The 24,228-nt window shown below is 46.7% G+C and overlaps 1 protein-coding gene across 1 annotated transcript in view; it reads right to left on the bottom strand.

Annotated features, from left to right (window-relative positions):
* The window catches only part of SETD5 (SET domain containing 5), a 73,959-nt gene extending 58,630 nt beyond the window's left edge, over nucleotides 1–15,329 (bottom strand). The window contains exon 1 of the mRNA XM_056862139.1: nucleotides 15,158–15,329. The gene's annotated coding sequence lies outside the window, so the exon portion shown is untranslated. The remainder of the gene's footprint in view (nucleotides 1–15,157) is intronic.
* Between the last annotated feature and the right edge of the window lie 8,899 nt (nucleotides 15,330–24,228).

Here is a 24,228-nt window from a genome sequence, read left to right as displayed (position 1 = left end):
AGCTTTTTTTTTTAAGTCACTGTTTAAAGTCAATTAGATTAAGGAAAACTCAAAAAAGCTTACATATAACACCATCTAAAAGAGGCTCTGACAAACATATGAAGGTGAAAATGAACAAAGGACTTTGCTTTCGAGGTATTTTTAATTCTTTACAAACAGTGCCCCAAGTTAATTATTACTCCCATTTTATATATAAAGGGCTTGGAAGAACCATGCAGTCCACTGGACCATAGAAAAACAGGGTAATCAACAGCCTTAACTGGACTGGAACTCTCAAATCAACAACATAAGAATTCCCAGGATAATATCTACACAGATCACAGCACATTTCTGGATACAATGCCAACAATGGTACTGTTAGGGTTGTCTGGTCCCTCTTCGCCACCAGAAATTTTTGGGGCGGAGCCTGAGGAGGGCGGGGTTTGGGGAGGGACTTCAATGCCATAGAGCCCAATTGCCAAAGTGGCCATTTTCTTCAGGTGAACTGATCCCTATCGGCTGGAGACCAGTTGTAACAGCAGGAGATCGCCAGCTGTACCTGGAGGCTGGCAATCCTAGGTAGTGTTCATGAAGCGTGTATCTGCCACCAACTGAAGGCTGGCCACAAACAAAACCTGCCCAGAGCTGGCTGCTGGACTGAAAGGAGAGATGTCCGCATTTGCAAGCCTGACTGTATGTTTCTTATGCCTCTAATTCAAGGACAGCCATGTGACAGACACACTCTGCCAGCTTGGCCACTCCCAAGAAAAGGCAAACAAAACAGCGCCAGAGTGAATTCCAGCAGGGGTTTCAAAGGCAGACGTTGCATCAGCCAGGTGTACAGGAAGCAGCTGGGATTCAGAGTCCAAAAGGGCAGCTGACCTAATGAGAGGGGCTCTCAGAGCAAAGCTCTCTTCCTGGAATCCTCTGGGAAGGATGGGCAGGAAGGCGGAGGGAACGCTTCAGAGACAGAACAGGCCGCATCTGCCTCATAAAGTCTTTGTACTTAGTGCTCCGGACCTGGCTGCTCTCCCAGAGATGATGCAATCCCGAGGAACAAGGTCTGCGCCAGAGAGAAAAATTCACAGCCTATGCAGATGGCAAGTCGGCCAAAGATCTCTGATGAAAACACGCCTCGGCCAATCCAAACGCAGCACCCTCCCTTCCCCACAGCCACCCCACCCCACTATTTGGTAAAGGAAGGAATCCCACATTTCATGTCATCATCCTGTGACTGAGGGGCAATGGAGAAGGGAGGAACTAAAAAACAACAACCCTGTCCCATTTAACGCTTCCCACTTTGCTCCGTTTCAGGAAGAGAGGAAGGAGCAAGAAGCACGTGATTCGGGGTGGGGACTGTGGGAAATACCCAGCTCCTGCTCCAACACCCTGAGCACAGCCTCTAATCGCTTCCTTGCCAGCGCAAGTCTGAACTCCCCAAACACGTACACAGCAACTCTGCTGCGACTGGTTGCTTTGGCCCCACTCTCGGAAACCATGCAGAGACAGAGCACAGGGAACCATAGCAACACGACACAGTACGGCAATTACGGAGCAGGGGCAGCTACTCCATACTTAAGGCTCAGCCTCTGCTTCCATTATGCCTGATTTTAACTCTCCCTCCTCTTAAAAGTTACCAGTAAGCCATCTTTTGGCTTCTTTGTGCTTTGAGAACATATAGCAATGTGGTGGTGGTTTGTGTGTGTGTGTGTGTGTGTGTGTGTGTTTTGCAAACTAGGAGGCCTTTGAATCGGATGCAAAATTCCAGGAAAGGAAGGGAAGATGCGACCAACCAGAGTTTAACAGATACTCCCTTGTAATCCCACATACTTCTGGAAGCCTCCAAAGCAGAATTTAAACTGGAGTGTGTTAGTATGATTCCAGACACGCAGACAGGAAAGAGTCCAGAGCATTTTAAGGCAAGACGACTACCCTGTAAGCTTCTGACAGATAACCAGGTTCAAATACACATACGCGGTGCCGGATTCAACCCTATTCATATCACTGTATCAGTATTACCAAAACCTAGAAATGCAGCCTGCTTAAAGTACTTCTAAATATGTATATAAGAGAAGTAGACAAGGGACTCCTAAGGTCACCTTTGTGACTCATCAATGCAGAAAATACAAGGCAGTGGCACAAATGGGCGATGAAAGGGGAGCCACATTAGCTGCACAGGTAAGTCGGGAATTAATAGTGCCATGCTACTGAGTTGTGTTGGCAGAAGCATATATTTCTGCACAGCCAGCTCTCCACTCCCCACCCACACGGCCCTCGCTGTTCAGAACGGGGTCAAAGAATTGGTTCTGGGGCAAATTTAAGCTTAAATAAGCACATCTTCCCCTTGTTTAGTACATATACGAATGCCGAACAGAAGCAATGTTCAGGTATTTTGAACACTCTTCAATTAAACCCCACGACTGTTCCAGACACAAGCTACAGGGCTGGCGTGGCTATGCACAAACAGGTAAATCAAATATTAAACAACTATGGGGAGCGGTGCATGCCACATGAGGGAACATGGAAGGCCGGGCCCTTACACTGACTTAATGTAAAACAATGCAAGCAGAGACCTGCCCAAAGTTATGTTTCCAAACACAGACCTCCACTGCAGCAGAGCTGAGCAGGCTCCTGTATTTTCCCAAGGCTGTGAAAGCACTGGAATCCCTTTTGGTCATTTACCGTAATGCACTTAAAAACAACAAAAAGGCTCAATGCCAAGTAAAACGTTACCAACCAAAGCAGAGGTAGACACCAAAATGGGAAGGTGTAAAAAGCCTCCCTGAAAACACAGCACGTTTCAGAAAACAGAACAAAACCGTCAAGTGACCCGCCGACTACAGGTGAAATTCCTTCTTGGTTTCAATCTTGCACCCCTCCATATTATCCACCCAAGGCTCATTTTCAGCTAGACCTCTGTTACTAGCAGTTGTGTATAGATATGTGCGCATGCAAAGGGCTGGAACTGTACCCATTTCCCAAGCGAGTGTGCGTTCAGATGAATTACTTCCATATTTTGCCTTCTAGAGTGGGAGCTACACCAAATAGATCACCACAGAATGGAAAAACAGCCTATGGTTAAAAACGTGAGACTCACGGACATGAGGATGCCCTTGCCTCGGGGGTGAATAAAGCTTTACCAATGTTTCCCCACCCCCCATATGCTAATATCTGAAGAAGCAGAGAGAAACTAACCAAATCAGCATGGCAGCAGAGCTACCATAAAAATTAACAAACGCTGGGCCTGGCTGTAAGAGGTTACTTTGCAGAGTTCCTAAATTGCAGAATAGCATGTTTTAAGTTGTTGGTTTTTTTAATGACTCTGGGGACAGAGCAGGGGGACTATTCAAGGGAGTTTATGACACAGTGTGTCAGCCAGTACAGCTGGGCCCATTTTAAATCTCGGGAATTACATTCTTAAAGTTAAAGCAAAGACTACATAAACTGACAGTTTCAAGGAAAGTGGTATTTTATCTGAGTTAACAGACGAGGGGAAAGCAGTACAGATGGACCACATCCACGTGTGACCAGTCAGTCTCCTGAACCTACGGCGCATGACCGTAGATCATGAAGAACGGATCACAACAGGGCGGAGTGCCTAAGCAAAAACAGAAGGGGAAAGCAAGGGTTCAAGTTCCCCTGCAAAGGACCCAGCAGTTGCAGCCAGGCAAGAATACAATAATCACAAGAGGATTTTATACTTTAGTTGCAGAAGACCCAGAAAATTGAGGGGCGCTTACTTGGGTACAAGCAAAAAAAAAGGGGGGGAGATAAGAGAAAGTACGGGAGCTAAGGCAGTATACTATTTTGTCTTAAATTACACTTTGATAAAATGGCAATACCTGTGGAGTAGCCTACAGTGCCAATTCAATGCAACAGCCTCTTAAAGGAAAATTCTGCACAGGACTATTAACAGCTACTCACCATAACAGTGGTCGAAGAGAGAAGCTAAAAGCTTATAAATGCACACCTATGCAGAATTGATAGTCACTGTTCTATGCATCCTGGTAGGAAGCAAACCTTGGGAACAGATGCCTTACTCAACATTGAGGATCAGCCATTAACCCCACCCCCAATTACCTTACGGACCCACAGCAACATCCTCAGTGTGACGATTTAACACTCCTTCCCTATATTCGAGTGTGTATTTTACCACTAGTTTCATAGGCCATGGACTTGATGGACTGCAGTACTTGTTCACCACGTTCATCTTTAAGATAATCTTAGTAATCTTTATTATTTAATATCTTCATCTGACACCCATATCATAATCGAGAGTTGCAGAAGCAGTGCCATTCTGTAGACTACATCCATTAAAAAGGCAGATTTCCCTCATGGACAGACGTAGTATTTGATTACTTAGGAGGTTCACATGCCTGTTCTGAATAATTAAACTGGCCAAAGGTTTATGAGTGACTACTGATCAATTCACATGCATGACCAAGCAACTCTGGAGTCTTGGCAAGTGGCATTTCCTCCATGCGCTGCCATGCTTTCCCAATTGTGAGTTTGTAGATATCTCTTGCATGTGAGCGCTGCCAACTTAGCATTAACAGAACTGTATACAAAAGTTTCAAAGAACTGTCTCAACCATTTTGCAAAAAGTACTCTTTACCCAAAAGAAACAGCTTTCCCTCTTATTCATTGCTGGCCACAACCAAGCTAAGTCAGAACAAAGTTTTTGTACTTGCATCTAAATGTAGCAAGGCACACCAACTGAGTTACTCTTAACTATATTTGGTATTAGGAAACTACAGCCACTACATTAGAAACTTTCCTTTCTGCCATTTCCAGCTATACTTGCCCCTCCCCCCCCAAACAGTCCCTTTACCTGCAAGTCCTGTGTCCCACATATCAAGAATCTTACATTAATCAGTCTTTTTTCCCCTCTGACATGATTTCCTCCCCATTTCTGTGAGGCTTTAGTGAACAGACAGAATCCATTTCTAGGATTCAGCATCACATTATGGACAGTACAGGACGCAGACTTATCTTTCATGTTTAGTATTTATCAATATCCAATATTATCATTTCTCAGCAACACACTATTTTATGGCACATTTTGCACATTATACTGAGTCAAACCCAAATCTGGCCATCGAGCCTCCTCGTCTAGTTCACTGTGTTCCTCTTCGAAGGGCTGTCACTGAGAGGGGGGCAGGGAGCTACTCCTGTGGCAGCAGAGGATAGGACTCGCAATAATGGGTTTAAATTACGGGAGGAAAGGCATCGGCTGGGACATTAGGAAAAGATTTTTTACAGTAAGAGTTGCTCAACAGTGGAATCAGCTTTCTAGGGGGATAGTGACCCCCCCCTCACTGGCAGTCTTCAAGCAGAGGCTGGACAATCACTCGTCAGGGATGCTCTAGGCCAGTGGTGGCGAACCTATGGCACGCGTGCCAGAGGGGGCACGCAGAGCCCTCCCTGTGGGCACGTGCTCCGTTGCTCCAGCACATCTAGAGAGTTGCAAATGTTAATGTATGAGTTGTTTTTTCTAAACTAAAACCTCAGTATTCAGGTTAAATTGCTGTGTTGGCACTTTGCAATAAATAAGTGGGTTTTGGGTTGCAGTTTGGGCACTTGGTCTCTAAAAGGTTCGCCATCCCTGCTCTAGGCTGATCCTGCTTTGAGCAGGGGGTTGGACTAGATGGCCTGTATGACCCCTTCCAATTCTATGATTCTTGCCTCCTGGCCTTGTGACACACCTTTTGGTCCCTTACCCACAGTTTGAGAACCCTCTAAGCTAGTGGGATTGGAGACATGAATCTTGAGAATGATGTCATATGAATAATCAGGTTTAGTGAAACAGTGATGGTAGGAAAAGGATAAAGCTACTTCCTAAGCAGATGAGCTGACTCCTACAGCTTCAGGTAAGCAGATTTCACCACACAGTTCTTTCCTGTATACTAAAGGGAGACATTTTCTGCTTAAAGTCATCTTCCTGGGGAGAATAAGAGAGCTGCATCACAGCAACAGTCCAGATGCTGCAACACATCTGCACAAGAATACCTTCTTTTGCCTCTAGGTCTCCTAATCTTACGTCCTGGCCTTCTTTGATATTGCCTCGTTAACTACTTCCTCACCCAACTACAATGCTCAAAAGCAGCCCCCAAACTCTCAACAAGTAGAAAATGCATCAAAGCCAGCAGTGGGGGCCAACTGGCTGACTTATAACCACATCAATCCACAGGCCTTTTCAAAATCCTCACAAAACCATAAGAATGCTTTTCAACAGCCCAAAGCAGGATATCAGCATATATGGGTGCTACTGATAGAAAACAGACCAGAGATACAAGTAGCTTAGTAAAAATGAAATCCTGAAAGCCAAGGACAATGGATGTTGGTTCAGATTCACACTAAGATTGGCTATACTGAATGCAAGCAACATAACTTTCTTGGTTAAGACCAGTTGTGCTCATACCCTACCAGAAATTTTGTTAGTCTTTAAGGTGCTACTGGACTCTTGCTCTTTTCTTGGTTAAGTCTTCTTACTGGCAAGAAGTATTACTGGTCAACAGCTGGGAAAACTTGTTGAGTTGAACAGAATTGCTCAACTGCTGCTAACTAAAAAGGTGACATGTAAAATATGTGTTGGTAAAATGGGGGTTTCCTCCAGCAACGTGCTTGATATGCATAACACCTTCCAATATAACGTCCCTAATGAAATCAGCTCTTTGCACAGTTCTTGCTGTAATACATTTAAGATGTCACAGAACTGTTTTCTATGCTACAACAGAGTAACAGTTACTCATCAGAAAAGTGAATACCTACAAAACCTAGTGAGACTTAAGAATTATATAAGATTACAACTAAAGTTTAGAAGCAACTTCATTGTGGTTAGTTTTACTTGCAATATGGAATTGAGAACAGCGTAGCCTACATGTCCCAGCATGCAATATGATTTAAGGTGGAGTGCAGCATGTTGGGGTTTGTAGTGAACGCTAGCCAGAAATGCTTACTGAAAACAAGTTGCTACTGAGCTCACAGATTTGTGTAACGCAGATCTGCCCAACAAGTTTCCAGTGCAAGCCTGCCTGGACTATGCCATAATTGATCCAGCTAGACACACATTAAAGGTTCTTACCATATAACGACCGAGGTGGAACTTCAAGTTCTTCCAATTTTTATAAGTTTCCCTCTGCAGTGATGCACAAGTCACTCACAGTATGACTGATTTATAGAAGTCAGTAGACAAATGAAAAAATACACCACAAAATTTATTTGCTTTCATAACAAGTTTAATCAGAATAAACCGGTTTGAGCATATTTTATTTGCATTAAACAGAGTTAATATTTCAGTTTTTTTTATTAATGGTGCTCTATACATACAGTGAAACAAAGACTGAGCGCACCCAAAGTAGGTATGGAAAAAACACACAAAACAGTGGCAGAATGAGAAAAGCTCACAGAAATCAAAAGTCCAAATTCTATGACAAAAATGGAAACTGAACCCAGGCATACCGAAACATCAACAGAAAGATCACTCATTCATGTGCACACAGTCTAAAAAAACCACTGCTTGCCAGCTGATCTGTTTCAACTAATGCAAATCTTTACATCAAGGCTTATTTTTGTTTTATAAGACCTATTTCAGTCTTAAGTTAAGTCAATTAGGAACAGATTTAAGCTAATCTGAAATAAGCTGTTCTTAACACCAAAGTAAGCGTCCAGACAGGGCTGGGTGGAAATCAGTTAACCAAAAGAGTGCTCGTTACAATGTTATCAGTCTAAGGTGCAAGTTTCAGCCACTCATCTGAACATCTTACGTTTAGAGTTAGTAACCGAGGCCCATAACCTCTGACAGCTCTCTAATACCCACCACTGTGTAACGGCTGCCATCAACAGGTCAGAAAAGTTCTGAGAAAATGGCTGCTCTTACAGGACTACAGGTTACAGACTTGCTACATGCATTCAAGTCGACTTGTGAACATCCAGCCTGACACATTTTTTTCCAGCAGGCTGCAATCTGTATAATTCTGACCTATATTGCAAAAAACACACACACACACACAAAACATATGTGGAAGTGTAAAGGCATCTCAAGAGTAAAAAGAAGAAGACACATTCTGGCTATTGGAAGACTTCTAAAACTTCATCCTATACAGTGAGAGGGGGAGGGAAGGAAATGGATATTTATACAGTTGCAGGTTTCTTTGTTTTTTTAAATTATTTATATTGTTACATAATTTTTTAAAACATTGTTTTATGAGGGGGGTTTTATAAAAAGAAATGAAAAATTCCAGAGGCAATCAACTTGAAGTCTATAGTATTTATTAAAGGCAAGCAATTGCAAACACACACACAGTAGTCTGACACAGATCCAGATCTCACTTCAACAATGGGTTCCACTGAGCGAGTAATCCATAGATTATACAGTTTCTTCACTTTGTATCCCAAGTGGCAATGATGGCCTACACTCCATAGGTTTGGAGCAGCTGGAACACTCCTTTGCTCTCCCCTGAACCCTCCTCTTTCCACGTGGCCTCCCACTAGATTTTCACATGGGTTACATTACAGAAATTTAACATCTGTACTAGAGTCTACCATGGGGTGGGGGAGGGAAATAACAAGAGAAGGCAAAGTTGGATTTTTGTAACATACCACCTGGCCAGTCCTATATAACGCAGAACCTACATGGCATGGGGTAAAACATCTAAGATACGTTTCTTCAAATTCAATCATTTAGAAAATTGTAAATGGGTAATAATATTTCACATTAAACGATAAACCCAGTTTTCAAATGTACGGTCATAGCCTAAGAACATAAGAACGGCCCTGCTGGATCAGACCAAGGCCCATCAAGTCCAGCGGTCTGTTCACACAGTGGCCATCCAGGGGCCTCTAGGAAGCCACTAACAAGACGAGTGAAGCACCATCCTGCCTGTGTTCCACCTCACCCAAAATAATAGGCATGCTCCTCTGATACTAGAGAGAATAGGTATGCAGCATGACTAGTATCCATTCTAACTAACAGCCATGAATACCCCTCTCCTCCATGAATATGTCCACTCCCCTCTTAAAGCCCTCCAAGCTGGCAGCCATCACCACATCCTGGGGCAGGGAGTTCCACAATTTAACTACGCGTTGTGTGAAAAAATACTTCCTTTTATCTGTTTTGAATCTCCCACCCTCCAGCTTTAGCCTGCGTCTAAAGGACTGATCCCCAGGGAGACTGTGCCAAGTCAATGCGTGATCTCCAGCAAGCAGCAACAATTTTCTAGCTTGAATTTAGCCAACAATCTTGACAAGGCACAGGATCTAACAGCGTGTAGCTGACACACCTTGAGGTTCATGGGCCCTGAAGGACTAACAGGAGTAAACTTGTTTGATTCTGAAAACAGCAGCTATGGCTTAAACATGAGGTGCCCTTTTTGTATAAGTCTCTAAAGGTGTATTCAGCCAATAATTTTTCAGTGCTTTGGTTTATCATGCAATCCACAATGGAAAAGATGACAGTGAACTGTTCAGTTTTTGAACATTTTTAATGCATTATGTAAATGTTTCATACGAAAGACAATTGTGATCTTTACCAAATTTCACCTCTGGGCCTACAACCTGAATGTACTAACCCTCCAATACAATTATGTAATACTTTGCAAAAGGAAGACAACACATAAAACTGAGGATAAAGCTGATTCTGAACATGCTCTAGAAGCATGGTCTCTTGGCAACTTACTGATGCCCATCCCTTCAAAGAGCCCAGTAGAACAAAAGTTAATGTTGAATATTGTCAATGGGAATAGAAAGGAATCCTTTGCAGTACAATAATATGAACTCTCACCGTATTTCCAACTTTTCCTCTGTCACAATACCTAGTAAGGTCTCACTAACCATAGTCTATCAATCTTCTGGAAACAACTGCCAGAAAATAAAAACAGATTAAGAGAGAGAGAAAGACATCTAGGAGGCAGTGGAGAAGGCCCAGCTCTAATAAGATCCTTATGGACAAGCAGATGAAAATATTTCCACCTATGGATTTAAGAAATAGGTGCCAGCAAGTACCACCAATTTCACTGGTTCCAACTGACAAGTATTCAAGACTGCATCCTTATTTTAACATGTAAATAGACTTTAGAACATCATGAGTTTACTTGGTGCAAAAAACCAGTATAGCAGTCCCATTAACACAGGTGCATACAAAAATGACTGCATAAATCCTATATAGCCTGGGTTGCCATTACAAGAAACAAAAAGCACATAAACACATTTGAAAAAAGGACACAAAAAGCCCTTCTGTATAAATTTTGTCATAATTAAATGGAAGCATTTGAACATATACGTTTAAGCATCCTGTTATCTCAAGGTTTGCCTTCACAGTATCCTGAATTATGTATTTTACTTTTATGAACTTAATATAACGAGCAGGTCACTTAACTCTGACATACAGTAGGAGACTGCTTTTTAATGTCTTCAGTAACTACAGTGAATCTCAAAAGAGTTGATCAGGCAGCTTCAAAGCATAAGATACAATCTGAAACTCTGAAACTGATAAACCATGGGGATATTATAGTAGGACTTCAGGTACTTCCTCAGCAATGCAACATCATTTTATAAGCAGAGCATGATCTTCCTGTCTCTCAGTAGTGTCCAGTTCCAACATATGAGGGATACAATACAGTGGGGGTGTCAAACTCAAATGGGCCAATGGGCCAAGTTCCCTACCCAGCAGGTGCCCAAGGGCCACATCCATAACCTTTTTCATTAAACATCCATTCCACCCAAATTGAATTTCATCACTGCTCCAAACCACTGTGCTGATCTTCACTTTTCCATATGTGCTCTTTGACACCTGGATTCAAATTTAGACAAAAGAAGCAAGGGGAGAGCAGGCTGATATTAAGGAATCCAAGCCCTGAAGATAGCTCAGTAATTTGAGTCCAAGGCAGAAGAGGTGCCACAGATCACAAGGGCCTAATAAGACCCACAGTCTACATGTTTGATGCCCCAGTCCACAGCCATAACTGGAGATTGCCAGGTACTTTGTGACTAGAACCAAGAGCCTACCCCAGATGTTACAATTAAATTTTAACCTACACTACAACTGTTCTGCTTGCACCTGAAATAGAAAACAGCCATTTGCTGTATTTCAATGATATTCTGAAACAAAATATGAGTAAATGTTAAAGAAACTGGGCACTGCACAGTGCCAAGCTCAAAGTTCCCTGCTCAGGGCAATGGCTATGTATCTGGGCAGCTCATTCTCTGTGGTTCTACAGCCAGTTAAGAAGCAATCTCCTTACTCTGAAGTAGTCCATCAATGATATCACTCAAAAAATGGTTTCAAGGGTTAGTAGACTTTAGGACTGCAGCTAAAATTCACCAAAAAAACAACACCCTAACATTAAACTGCCTGCCGCGTAAGTCAAACAAATGTGTTTTGGTACAATCATTCATTTTGCTAGAACCAATCAATACCCATGAAACTCAAGGCCTTGGTACATCAAACCATTCCATCACTGCTTCCTGCACTATGTGATTATCATATGTAGAAAGCCCCAGATGTCTGGTTGCCAGGGAGCCTAAAATTTAGAACTACTTCTAAAACCTAGCCTTTAGCTCTCAGGATCCTGAATCGTTCTTCCAGTCCAACCACAAGCATTTCTCATTTCAGATACTCTATATTTTCAAGGTTGTATTTAAGGTACACTTGTATTTAGCATCTTTGCGTATGTAGCATTTTACCAAATACCTCTCTCAGGACAGAAATATTCCAAAACTCGTTTACAGGCCAATCTGCTGGTGCTGGAAAAGATACTACAGGTAAATCATGACTTCAAGAGAGTACAGCAAAACAATTTCCAATCTACTCTGTAGTAAGGCTCTGTCAAAAACAACCAAGTCATAGATTTAGCAAGCAGCAGCCTCCAAGCCCAAGGACAGACAGATCATCAAAGGATGAAGCAGGGAAGGGGTTACACAAACTGATGAACATGCCCTGAAATGCTTGTTAAAAAAAACCCTCTTCAATGGTCCCCAACACTGTCCATCATGCAGCAAGACAGGCAACTGTCTACGCCCCCTCCTCATTGGAACCGCATAGACTGTATATGTTGTACCAATGAGGAAGGGGGCATATGAACATTCTGCCTCTTGGCACAATAAAGCACACAAGCAATTGCTGAGGAAGAACACCTCCCCTAATAACTGCCTGTGCCTCCCCACGCACAAAGGAAGAGGTTTGATTGAGGCAGTTATCAGGTTTTCAAAATAACTTGTAAATGTGACCCACAAGATCAAGGCAGGGAACAATCATTCAAAGGCCTCAGCAACAGAATAGAATTGTATTGCACCTATAAAAGAAGAGTATTTGCTGCATCATTGCCTTAACAGTACTACGTATGCTATGTCCTACCTAGCCGGAAAGGGCAATTCCTTAGAAAATCTCCTATTATAGCTTGCAAAGGCAAAATGGGCCATATTTTGACTGCACTGTAGCCCTTAAGTGAAAAATACTCTCAGCACTAGGAAACTGATGTCTGAGGCACACACCCATTGCACAAAGCAGAAATTCCTGTCAATAAGGCAACTGGGGCCCAGGCAATGAAAGGGGAGGAAAGAGACCTACAAACAATAAGGAAAGCATCTGGCTCTTTGATTTACTGGAAGGGAAGGCTGAAGTCAGACACCGACTGCACTTGCAGACCAAAGCTGCATGTCTCTCACTTGAGGAAGATCTGATCAATTCCCACCGTCTTGGATTGGGTAAAGGCTGGAAATGATACAAGATATTTCTGGATTTTCAGGCCACATCTAAAGACTGGAGAGGGGGGGAAAGCAGCCTGTTTTAGTTAGCTGGACAAAATTCATGTTCTTCCAGTTCAAAGCTTTCATGCCCCAGAAAGAGGCGCCTCTTCTCGGAGCATGAACCAGCCATCTACTAAGTGCAGCACTAATGGAGGTTGCACTGCTGTCCCTCCCTGGAGACGGCAGCCAACACTGCCGAAGCTTCTCACGTAGCAACCAGAGAGCTCCAGAGCCAACATTAGCTGCTCGTCACCGCCTTGAATGCTCACCCACAGGATCCGAGGCAAAGCAACACCCTCAGTCACCTCTGCGCTGCAAGACACAAGGCTAACAAGGAAACAGACGCCCTGGGCCAGCTTGGGGGGGGGGGGAGAATGCTGATGTCACCTTCGCAGGTGAAAAAGGAAAGTCCTGCTCGCAAGCCATTAAAGAAGCAATGCATTTTTGTCTAGGTTGCAACACACCTCCTATGGAAAATGATTTTGTGATCTGGAATATGCTTTTGCTGCCAAAAACTGTGGATTTTGAGGCCACAGCCCCATCCTCCTCCCCCCCCCCACGCCAAGACAAAATCAATTCATTCTGCTGCCCACAGCCTCTGCCTGACTGAACCTTAAATACTCCAATTACATAATGGACCAGAGAGAAAAACTGCAGGAGGCCACACTGCAAGGGCCATTATCTCCTTAAAGTAACACTAGCCTCAGCAGAAGGCTGAGTGAAATATTTTGTTCTCCTCTACAAAGATCTCCCTGAACCTGAGGGGCTGCCCTCCTTGGAGCACAGGAGAACCTTCTAGTTCATTGGAAAGACCAGCACCTCTTATATTTATACCCTTCCCAAGGAACAGGCTCCTAGCATTCTGTGTCCCCACAAACCTCTTCCCAGATTACTAGAAAAGCCATTTCCCCCAAATTATAAAAAGGATTTGTTTCACAAAACAACAGAGCTCTGTTTCAAGCAGCAGGCCACCGGTACCTCAAGGACAAGCTACTGCAGACAGGGGCTATGACGACCTTGCCACAAGACTGTTACTATGTTTACTAGGAACTGTATTGGGATCAAGGTAGAAAAACTTTAAAAAAAAACAACAGACAACAACAACAAAACTGGGGAGGGAAAAATCCATGCTGCAGCCTCTAAAGCAGGGTAAAAGGAAAGGATTATAAAGTGCACCACCATCGCCACACAAGCACCATGAGAAAGCAGAAAATGCAGGTCAAACACCTCCTCCCCCATTGCCTGGAGGAGCCAGCAAGTCAGAAGCAGACAGCAGAGGAAAGGGAAGGGGGGGCGGGAAGGAGCAGCTCAGGGGAAGCTGCTTCAGCACATGAAGGAGGAGGGGTGGGAGGAGAAGGGGGGCCAGTGGGGAACTCACACAGGAGCATGAACGCATACACACACTCTCTCTCTCTCTCCCCTGGCAAACAGCTGCTTTTAAGTGGAACCCATCGTCCAAGAAAGGGATTTCCCCACATTCTTGCAGCAGGTCTCCCACAAAAAAGACTTGACTGCCTTATTTCTCCTATTTCACACCACAGAGAGAGAGAGAGAATCCTGCCCAGGGACCCAAATACAACGCATTCATTAGGTTCTTTCTACCCAACCAACCCCACACCGCACGCACACGCTTCCCCTTCTCCGTTCCCAACACATGCTGCCCTCCCACTACCTTTGGCTACTCCATCTCCCCTCCCCCGACCAGATACACATCAGAGCAGGATCGCCATGATGCCCCCCCCCGCTCTATTCCTGCGCCAGGCACGGGGCAACTTTCCCTCCCTCCCCCCACCCACGCCACCCCAGAGCCCTTAACCTTACAAGGAGGCAGAGTGGGGGGGATGGGTGGGAACGACCCAGCGAGCGGCCCTGCAACATTTCCCTTCCCCCTCCTCCAATTCCCTCCCCCCTCTCGCTCCTTCCTTCCCTCCCAGGGTTGCCCGCGTGCAAAACTCGACGGGGATTTCCCCACCCCCACCCCGCACCCCCCTCGGCCTCCAGACCCCCTTCCCGGCTGGAGGGGACTGGAGGCCGGGCTCCAGACGAGAGAGCCCGACTTCTCTACCCCCGAATGCGAGAAGCTCTTCTGTAGCTCCCTTGGGCAGGCTGCTTCAGTAGCTCTCTTCTTCTTCTCTCCCCTCCCCCCACCCCCAATAGACACGACCCCCAATATAAGGGATACTGGAAGGCTCACACTCTTCAAAAGAAGGGCTTTTATAAGGAAGCTTATAGGATGTTGATAGGACCCTGGGAAAGAGGGAGACCCCTACTCCCCCTCACACACCCCTATACAAGTTTCCCGCCCCTCCCCCTCCACAGGCGCCCCTCTCAAATCCTGGCCCTCCACCCCCGACCCCCCCCCCCCCACACACACACACACCTCAGGCTCCGCGCGCGCACCCCCCCTTCCTCTTCCCCATTCGTCTCGGCTAACCTGTCCGGCCCGTGGCCCGGGCCCCCGGCGCTAGGCCCTGCTCGGCGCCACGGTGTTTCCTAGGCGGCAGGCGGGACCACGAGCGGCGCTCCACAGAGCAGCGGCCAGAAGCTGCCACGGCCCCTCCCCCTCCGCAGTAATAGCGACCAGCCAACGGCTCCTCCTCGGCAGGCCGGGCGGAAACGGCACTGAGCGCACGGGGATTCCCAGCGCTGGCGCCAGGGGCACCCCGGCCACGCCCACAGGGGTCTCTCATTGGCCAGGCTCCCCGCACGCTCCCTCGCTCCCTCCGTTCTCTAAAGCGCGCCTTCCCCGGACTCCTCTCCGCTCTCTCATTGGCCAGCCTCGCCGCTCTTCAGCTGAAGAGGCGGCCGCTTTTACCCCCACCGCCTCAGCTCCCGCCCCGTCCACGGGCACCACTAGGTTATTGGTTATTAGAGATGCCACTTTAGAGGCGTCATGGCCAGAATGGTTATAAGAGCAAGCACCGCAGCCCGAACTCTTTAGAAGGGAACCAGGGAGGCGAGAGGAAGGTGTGAATTTAGGGGAAGGAACGCTCGTACGCCCAGTGGCGCCTGGGCGCTCTCCGTGCCCGGGCGCACGTGGGTCTGCTGCGCTACGTGCTGAAGGGCGAGGCAATCGTTTGATTGGCTCGCCGTGGCCAGTCCCACGTGGGGGTTAAGTGCTTCTTGGGGACACGTGGCATCGAGGGGGGAAAGCGGAGGGGGGGAGAAGGGCTGGTTCTGGAAAGTCCTCCGTGCATGCGCACTACGGAGCTGGCCTCGGAGGGCGCTCGGGATGCGCACGGCGCATGCACCCGCTTGGGTGGCTCAACCTGGGGGAGGGAGACTGCAGGGGAGATCCGCGCCAGGGAAGCGGGTGGGCGTGATGCTACTCCGGTTACTCGGGGGCAGGTCGCAGCTCGCGTTACCCGCAGGACCTCCTGCTGCCTTGGGCAAACCACCGCGCTCTGGCCCCGCAGGGCGTCTTGGCGGCGATCCCCTTGTAGGGCTTCTCTGCTGCCCCTCCCAGCGAGGGCTGCCGACTACCTGGAGGGGGGGGATGCCCCGTCTCTCATAAAGTCTCCATGGGGTGTGACTTACCGGGTGCTGCGGTTTACCCCTAATTTCACAAATAAAACCTTTTAAAAAAAAAAGGTTCAGGGTACCCACCTGAACGCATTAACCATGGCAAGGACAGGTGGGGGTTCCAGCCCTGATCTAGGAGCCCTGAATCACACGCTTCCTCCCCAGCCGCGGAGGCGCCTTTCTCCGCCCCCTTCCCCCTGCCGTTCCTCTCGTGTGCTTGCCTACTCGGAGGGGGGGGTCCCCACTGAGGTCTCCGGGGCTTCCTCCCCTAGCCGAGCATGTGCTGGACTGCGGCGCTGGTTTCTTCTTTTCCCCTCCGCTTACGTGAGCCGACTGGGGCGCGCATCTTGCCCACATCCCACCCTTTCTCGGTCCCCGGGTCTGAAAGAAACAACTTCTGGAAAGGGGGCATAAATCAAGGGGGTGAGGGGACGTCGTATGGACGGAGAGGCGCCGCCGCTGCTTTGGTGCACTGCCCTTGTGTGTGTTAAGTGCCGTCAAGTCTCTTCCGACTCATGGCGACCCTATGAATGAAAATCCCCCAAAATGTCCTATCTTTGACAGCCTGGCTCAGATCTTGCAAACTGAAGGCTGTGGCTTCCTTTATTTGCCCTGCCCTTACAGTGTGCAAATTCCTCGACAGCTGATGGTTCGACTCGCGAGGAGACCGAACTGTTGGCAGCGTCCAGGCGTAGGCTTGGGAGGAAAACAAAACCCCAGCCTAGAGTTAGGGTAGGGTGGCCAGCTCCGGGTTGGGAAATACCTGGAGATTTGGGGGGTGGAGCCTGAGGAAGGCGGGGTTTGGGGAGGGAAGGGACTTCAGTGCCATAGAGTCCAATGGCCAAAGCGGCCATTTTATCCAGGGGAACTGATCTGTATTGGCTGGAGATCAGTTGTAATAGCGGGATGTCTCCAGCCACTACCTGGAGGTTGGCAACCATAAGTTGGGGAAACATCCGGGAATTCGGCAGCCGCACCACACCGATGAAGATGGGACTTTGGCTGGCCTGCCTCACCAGGTGACTTGATCCCCTGGTCGGGGGTTCTGCATCTTGTGTTGTTCAGATTACTGCTGATCCGGTAGCCTGCTTGGCCTCCCTCGCTTCTGGAGGGGCCGTGATCACACACCTCACAGTTCTATGTATTGTTTGGATGTACCTATGTGCATAGGATTGCAGCCGTAAAGTGCTTTTAAAAAATATATATTGTCATGTGTTTGGAGGATTAAAGGACCTTTTTCTGGGGCTTCCTTGCTAGCTTCAGCCTCTAGTTTAAAACCAGCCCAGTTTGTTCCTGCTGCAATGCAGAGTGTTGTGAAGCCGGCCCCCGAGCAGTGTTAGTACTGGGTGCTTTAACTCAGTGGCGGACTGGCCATTGTGTTAGCTTGCCCGATGGCAAGTGGGCCCCTGATGAAGTGGGCACCCTTAAACATTAGACAATATGTTAAAAATAAAAATTAATTGATAGCCTTATAGTAGTGGGTGGCCCCTTTGTCTCCTGGCAACCAATATTTTTAGACCCAGTCCGTCACTGCTTTAACTCACTGGAACGGATGTTGAAATGCACCCGGTTCTGCATAGAATGGCAGCCCTAAATTTGTAAGGGTAATGGCCCAGGCTAGCCTGATCTCGTCAGATCTCAGAAGCTAAGCGGGGTCAGCCCTGGTTAGTATTTGGATGGGAGACCACCAAGGAAGTCCAGGGTTGCTGTGCAGAGGAAGGCACTAGCAAACCACCTCTGAGTCTCTTGCCATGAACCCCCCCCCCAAAAGGGGTCGCCATAAGTCGGCTGCGACTTAACGGCACTTTACACACACACAAAGAATTCATAATGTGACCTTAAGTTGGAACACATTGTGAATTGCCCCTTGACTGGTCAGTCATCTCATAGCAACTGTTGTTTTTTTGTTGTTGGACAAACTTCCTACAACAAAGAGCCCTGTCACGCCTCCAGGGTATTTTAGCACAAGCCATGAGGAAGTGGCACCAGCTTGAAAGTTCTGCAAATGGGGGCGGGGTGGGGGAAAGACGACAAACTTGAGTGAATTGTAGGGAGTGCAGAATTGCCTCGATCAGGAGGATCCTTTTAAACGCGCTTTTGGACTTGAAAGCAAGTGGTGCCCAGGTCAAACCCAAGTATGCTCAGGAACTGAAATTTTTATTCGCATGTTAAATGAACCAGAGATTTCAGGAGACTTGCTACTACTCAGTTCCGTAACAATCAACAGCATCTTTTACTGGGAACTTGAGATGCCGTCAATTAAGCAGCATCGGCATATTAGAATAAATTGGGTAGGGGTGGTAATTTCCAGCCCTTGAACCTTTAAACTTTATTTTTTAAAAACAGGCAGACAACTTTTATTTTAATGCTCAGGGGAAGGAAGCAGGAGAGAAACTGTAGAAATGCCAATAAATTTATAAGAGTATGAAATAGTGAAACCCTTCTAAGCAAGCTTGCCTGTGTGGGTCTCTTTCCCCATTAACAGTCATTTGACAAGCAGAAATCCAGCAGCTGCTTTTTCCCCATGCCTGCAGCTGCACGTTAGAAGGGAGAGGGGGACATCTTTGCCTGCTGCATTTCTGCTTGTCGCACAACTGTTAAAGGCGCAGGAGCCTGATAAGATGTGAGGCACTGCGAACCTTTTGGGGGGGGAAATTCAATGCCATCTTGAGTTTCCTCAAACAGTAACTCCTTTGTGGGTGGTGGTATTCTCTGTCCAAGCTGAAACGAGGCGCTCTCCGATACTGGTTGCAGGCCTTCCAGGAACCTGACATTTCACTGTCCCATTGTCTCCCTGCCACACGCACACCCTTTTATTTTAAAGGAAAGAGCCAAGCCAGCACAGCCCTGTTCTTGTATCAGGCCCACAATGCATCGGTCCAGCCTGACTCCTCCGCCAGGATGTGGAGAACAGGAAACTGGCACAGCTGTTCCTCCATCTGTGCCAAAGTGGGGGGGGGAGAGAAAGAAACAGAGCCATCTGGTGGCAGAAATGCCATCGACACACTGGCAGAGGAAGAGGGTTTTTTTGGTTTTTTTTTTAAGAAGTAATTCCAAAAGCAACCTGCATGCAGCCTGTGTGCAAATAAACGCGTCTCTCCGCTCACCCCTTTTGGTCCAGGCCTGTTTACCTTTTATTCGGCAATCCCGTTCGAGGCCACTTTAACCTGATCGTGTCAGGGGCAGTTTGCCCAACACACACACTTGTTTCCAAGCTGAGATCTTAAAAGCTGAGTTGCTTTCCTCGTCATTATATGCGTGCCAAGGTCTGAGCCTGCTGCTTTCCCTTTCCTGCTGTGAACAGAAGTCATGCGGCGGGGCCTTGCCCCCGGGAGATGCATCTTACTAGTGTCCTGAGCTTTTAAATGTGCCTTTGGAAGAGAACCCCCGTTGCTTTCTATGGCATTTCTATGCCTGTTTGTGCTTAATTTTGCTGAGTTAAGACACATAATCACATAGGTAGCTGTACCTATGGCTTCCCTAAGATACCGTGCCCCACAATTGGCCAAAGCTAAGGGGGTTTCATTTTCTTTTTTTTAAAGGAAACAAAAAAGATTCTGGCACTCATACAAACCTTTGAAAGCCTGCATACGTTTCTGCTATTTATACAGTTCTTGGACATTTTGAAGCAGGGCCCATTGCTAAACGCGGTCCTTTTTTCCTCCTCCTCAATATAAAAAATTCAGGAATATTACATGAGTTATCACTGAGCAAGTTAATAATTCACCTTTGGTGTCTAATACTGATAAATGTGTAGCATTGTTGAGCGGTACTTCTCAAACTCTGCAAAGAGAAACCCAAATTTGAACACATGGAGGCTGCCTTATACTGAATCAGACCATTGGTCCATCAAGATCGGTATAGTGCCTACTCTGACTGGCAGCAGCTTTCCAGGATCTCAGGTTATTTGCATCACCTACTATCTGACCCTTTTTAACTGGAGATGCTGGGGTTTAATCCTGGGGCCTTCTGCTTGCAAAGCAGATGTTGTAACACTGAGTCATGGCCCCTCCCTAGGGTAAATGGAGAAAGCCCTCCCAATAAACTTGAAGAGGATCAGTCTAATCAGTGCTTGACCCAAGTCATACAGATAATCTGTAGCCCAGATGGGATACCAGACTAACCAGATCCTCAGTTTCAGCATGGTGGCTTGATGTGTGGTGTAGTGGTTAGAGTGGCAGAGAGAGCCACCGTGTACTGGTTAAGAGCAGTGGTTTGGAGCGGTTTGGAGTCTGATCTGAAGAACCTGGTTTGATTCCCCACTCCTCCACATGAGCGGCAGAGGCTAATCTGGTGAACTGGATTTGTTTCCCGACTCCTACACACGAAGCCAGTTGGATGACCTTGGGCAAGTCACAGCTCTCTTGAGAGCTCTCTCAGCCCCACCTACCTCACAGGATGTCTGTTGTGGGGAGGGGAAGGGAAGGCGTTTGTAAGCCGGTTTGATTCTCCTTTAAGTGGTAGAGAAAGTCGGCATATAAAAACCAACTCTTCTAGTATCTGGGAGACCCAGGTTTGAGTCGCTACTCTCCCATGGAAGTTAGCTGGGTGACCTGGGGCCAGTCACACACACTCAGCCTGACTTACCTCACAGGGTTTTGGGGAGGATAAAATGGAGAGGAGAATGACATAAGCCACTTTGGATCCTCACTGGGGAAAGGTGGGCTACAAATGAAGGGGGTTGGACTAGATGACCCTGGGGGTCCCTTCCAACTCTGATTCTACAACATCACCACACTCCTCGTGCCTGCTGGCACAATCCACTCCCGACCTAGCTTCCACTGTCAAAAATTCTCTTAACGCTTTTGTATTATGAAGCATTGTGGAGAGAGGCAGCCCCCACCCAGGACTGCTACATTTGCCGGTTCTAAAGACCGAAGCCGTTTTGTTTCTTTACTTTGCTGGAACATAAACTTAGTAAATTGCGTGCCCACCCCGGGACCCCACATTACAAGTCACTCCAAACCATCAGGGGGTTTATGACTCAGCTATAAACATCACGGGTCGTCTTTATTCCAAGAAGCTCTTAACCTAGATGCAGCTTTTTGTCTTCCCCCATCCATCAGCAATATGGGCCTGTGCCAGTAATTTGTGTCATTGTGTGGCAAAACACTAGATCTAAATGGTGAGCGTTGGAGAGACAGGCAAACAAACGCTTTTATTGGGTGACAAAAAGGAGATTCCCCCCCCCCCCCAGTGACCAGTTAAACTAGGCCAGGCTTGTAGACCAAATTACAGTCCTCAGCTACGTTTCAAAGGAGGGAGGGAGGGAGCTCCATCACACGGAGCTTCTTACCTGCAGCTGAATATTGTTCTGCTGAAGGTTTAGAGCAGTGATTCCCAAAATGGGCAGTACCACCCCCTGTGGGGTGGTGGGATTACCTAGGGGGGCACTAAGAGGCAAAGGGGCAACAGGGGGCGCTAGAGGCGGGCCCCTTCAACTGTGTTGTTCACTAATTTACAAGAGATCAAGCTATGGGCACCATGCTGGCAAATTTGGTGGAAACTATCAGAATTTTTTTTCCAGACTTCAAAGAGCTGGTACCACTGGATCAAGTTCATCAGTTTTGTTGAATAAATGTCAACTAAAAAGTTTTAATTTGATTTTGAATAGATGTGCAATTAATTGTTACAGTTAATTAATTGAAACTGCTATTTTGAATAATGCTTTTTATAGGATAGGATAGGATAGGATAGGATAGGATAGGATAGGATAGGATAGGATAGGATAGGATAGGAGGCACTGGGATTGAGTTTGTGGAACCAAGGGGGCAGTGGCCTGAAAAGTTTGGGAACCACTGGTTGAGAGCCTTTCTGCAACAGCTATAGATGCTTACCTGACAGGCAACACTGGGAAAGGTGCACAGAACAGTATTGTTCTTGAACAAGCATTCAAATAGGGCTGGCTGCCTTCCCAGAAGAGGGATCATACTCACACGTTTCTGCTACACATGAAGGGGCTCACACATTATGAAGCTGCCTTATCCTGAATCAGACCTGCTGGGTGACATTGGGCTAGTCACATTTCTCTCAGAACTCTCAGCCCCACCTACCTCACAAGGTGCCTTTGTGGGGAGGGGAAGGAGATTGCAAACCGGTTTGAGACTCCTTAAAGGTAGAGAAAACTGGGGTATAAAAACCAACTCTTCTTCTTCTTCAATATACCCTACTGCCTGGTCTTTTTAAACTGGAGATGTCAGGGATTGAGCCTGGGACCTTCTGCATGCAAAGCAGAGGCTCTACTACAGAGTCACACACCACTGACAGATATTCCTTCTGTCAACAGAAATGTCCAGAGGATCCAAGCCAATGTCTGTAGATGCCATTTTCATGCAGCTGTAACCCCGGGGAGGGGGGGTAGCAGCAGGCAGCAAACCTTTTCTAGTCATAATACGTGCATTCTGGGGAAAACTTACTTGCTAAACTCTTTCATAAGCTTTAAAAGGCACAGGTACCAACCTCCCAAAAAAGGATACAGCCCATGCATGCAATGCTCCTTCCATTGCTCGTTTCTTCTGGTTCAGAAACATAAACCCAATGGAAGCCAGGCTAGGTGACATTCGTGGTCTACTGGGATGTGGAAGACGCAATTCACGGCCTATGTGTGGGTCTAACCAGCTCTTTCTTTAAAAGTATAGACCCACACAGCTGCAGCCTTCAATTTGTGTCACCAAGGCTTGCTGCAAAAACCCACACCTTTTAAAAACCGTACGCCGGTTGTGGCAGTAGACAACATCTAAAATGGCTGCCATGGGCTCCCTTTGCCTCGGCACCCAGGGCCAAAGAGAGAGAGAGAAAGAAAACGATTTATGCAAACCCTGCACAAGAGGGAAATTTACAAGCAGTCAGGTTGGGGCAGGTTTGCTTAAAGGAGAGCCCTGCTCATGGAAAGCTTGATGGCTGCCGGTGCAGCTGACAGAAGAAACAGATGTCTCTCTGGGACAGTGGTTCCCAAAGTGGGCAGTACCACCCCCTGGGGGGTGGGATTACCTAGGGGGGCACTAAGAGGCAAGGGGGCAGCAGGGGGGATGCTAGAGGTGGGCCCCTTCAACTGTGTGGTTCACCAATTTACAACAGATCAAGTTAAGGCACCAAGCTGGCAAATTTGGTGGAAACTATCATATTTTTTTCCAGTTTTTGAAGAGCTGGGACCACTGGATCAAGTTCCATCAGTTTTGTTGAACAAATTTCAACTAAAAAGATTTAATTTGATTTTGAATTGATGTGCAATTAATTGTTACTGTTTTGAAATTTTATTGTTGTTATCTTCTTTAGTGCATCATGCAAACCCCTATTTTGAATAATGCTTTTTATAGGATAGGGTAGAGGGCGAGTTTGTGGAACAAAGGGGCGGTGGCCCGAAACATTTGGGAACCACTGCTCAAGGAGACCTGAAGCTCCGTCTCTACCCCAGGCATCTTGAGCGAGCTCGAGTCTCTCAGCGCCAACTCATTATTTGCAACAAACAGTAACCTCTCCCAAGGAGATGTCAGGAAGGCAGCACCGTGTTAGGCAGGTGCAATGAATTGCCACCTTTTGTCACAGACCAAGCAATTCTCCTCCTCTCACTTCACAGTTCAGATGTTCCACACTGTGATATTTCCAGAGTGGAAGCCATGGTAGTCTACTTCCCCCCCCAAAAAAGTTTGTTCCAGCGCAAATTTTTCTGAACTAGATAGTATCTTACATCCCACCAATCACTCTATCAAAGAGACTGAGGCCCACCATAACAATGTAAATTTTCCAGAAATTTTGAAGCTCCCCCACACACACACACACCCTGTGTTTTTCAGAGTATTTTTCCAGGACTTCCCATCTCTATCCTACCATGAAAGAAACAAAAAGCAGGCTTTTTCCAAGAAGGACATTTGTATGTTTACAGGTATTGTGTTATTATATATTTATCATTTAATGGTAAGTTTTAAAGCCATAAAATAAGCACAGTGGGTAATCCCTGTGGCAGGAAGGGGGTAATCAAAGACT

This window comes from Euleptes europaea, chromosome 1 (assembly GCF_029931775.1).
Source record: "Euleptes europaea isolate rEulEur1 chromosome 1, rEulEur1.hap1, whole genome shotgun sequence".
In the NCBI taxonomy this organism is placed as follows: domain Eukaryota; kingdom Metazoa; phylum Chordata; class Lepidosauria; order Squamata; family Sphaerodactylidae; genus Euleptes; species Euleptes europaea.
The sequence above is the reverse complement of the archived record's forward strand: the minus strand, read 5'-3'. Positions and strand labels throughout refer to the sequence as shown.